General features: G+C 40.1%; 1 long non-coding RNA gene across 1 annotated transcript; it reads right to left on the bottom strand.

Moving 5' to 3' along the window:
• Positions 1–238: 238 nt before the first annotated feature.
• Positions 239–1365, bottom strand: LOC131481206 (uncharacterized). Its single transcript, XR_009246125.1, has 3 exons — positions 1009–1365; positions 726–887; positions 239–367 (listed from the first exon to the last, which is right to left on the bottom strand). It is a non-coding gene; the product is annotated as an uncharacterized LOC131481206 (long non-coding RNA).
• Positions 1366–1760: the final 395 nt, after the last annotated feature.

Raw genomic sequence — 1760 nt, 5'->3', positions numbered from 1 at the left:
CAAATAATTCACAGAAATAGAGACAATAACTCCAAGAACAAATACAAAAATAGATTTATGTTTCTATTGACCTCTTAAATGAGATTTTTTTTCCATTTTAATGATAGAAAAATCTGTACCAGTGACCAGACATGTATAAATTGTATACATTTTTGGCACTGAATGGTTGCCAGTCACTTACTGTGTGGCATAGCTGCATGATCCATATATTTACAAAATCAAGCACATCACATTAACATAAAACCATTTTTAAAAAATTAATGGCAACATGCAAGTCTCAGTCAAACTTAGCAGAAGAACTTCTGGTGTGTACAAGCAACTTGAACGCAATAGGTCTTGTCCAGGGAGTCATGGTGAATCTTTGTGCCTAAGTTAAAAAAAAAAAACCAAAGCAACACCTCCAATAAGCACACATACGTGTAAGCACAAATACATATGAATAGGCAGCTACAACTATGCCCCTATGTCCCGTGAGGCTCAGAGAAATGTGTTTATTGCTAGGACTCTTATCACAGCAAAAGTGATAGTTTTCATTCAACTATGATTTTTGATCACTGCAAGTCTACACAAAGCAAAATGTCCACTGAATAACCACTCTCTTGGATTCTGTGAATAGCATTGTGCAAACTATTCTAGTGGTTCTGAAAAGCCTAACCGTTGGTTTGATTTGTTCCAGGACTTAGTAAAGAATCACAGTTGAATGATAAAGATCCCAGGGATCCTACCAGTTCCTCTGTAACTGCAAGCCGAAGAGCAAACCAACATTATCCAGCTTTGAGGAGAGAGGAGGCCAGGACCAAGGGGGAGTTGGAGCTAAGTCACAGGGTAGCTCATCGACATCACTCTAACCCTGCCATACAGCAGGTGTGGTGTTCACCATTGCAGATCTAGAGGAGACAAAGACAAATTCAAGTTGAGAAGCACCTGGCAGAGATTGGAAAAGCAAACCATACATCCCAATCAGGGAGAAAGTAGTAACCTACAGAAAATAAAGGAAGGAATCCCTACCTGGGTTGGCTGCAATTTGAGCCTTGACACTCAGGTCTCTCTTGCAAGCTGAGCAAAAGCATTTCTAAAGCTGAAGACACCAAACGTCTGAGATTTGGAGATGCAGACGTGCAGCCAAGTCAGTTGCGATACTGCCCACCACCAGGTACACCTGATTCCTCTGATGTCCCCACCAACGAGGTCTCTTCAATCATGCAATAAGCTGGTCAATTCTAAAGTGGGTAAAGCTGTTGATGACAAGGGACTCTGTATTATTACACATTGCTTATTCTGGTGCTTGTAAAAACATGTTTTTCTCCATCATTCTGTCATTAAAGCAAATAAGCATAAAAAAATGGTTGACTTACCCTCTCCAAATTTTTTTATTCCTCTTGATTTTTTGGAATGAGATGTGCAGAAAACCTCATAAATCTTGAAGGGAGATCTTCATTTTAATATGCTCCCATGTAATTTAATCGTCTCAGCCACAGACCTCGTTCAGACTGTTCACATAACCAACATTACGGTAGCTGTACTTTGGGCAGCTTGTGCCCTGTGTTCTTAATGTCCCCATAAGCAATGTCATGGTTGTTGTGCTTCAGGCAGCATCATGTGCCCTCTGTTCTTAATATCTCCATAACCAATGTTGTTTATTATACTTCAGGCAGTGTGTGCCCTGGATTTTTTTTTTCAATTTTATGGTACAATTCTATAGGGTCTTGGATTTCCCTAACCCATCCCCAAATTCCCACCCCGAATGATTTTCCCCATGA

This window comes from Ochotona princeps, chromosome 10, assembly GCF_030435755.1.
Source record: "Ochotona princeps isolate mOchPri1 chromosome 10, mOchPri1.hap1, whole genome shotgun sequence".
Taxonomy (NCBI): domain Eukaryota; kingdom Metazoa; phylum Chordata; class Mammalia; order Lagomorpha; family Ochotonidae; genus Ochotona; species Ochotona princeps.
Note: the sequence above shows the minus strand (reverse complement) of the source record. Positions and strands in the feature narration are given on the sequence as shown.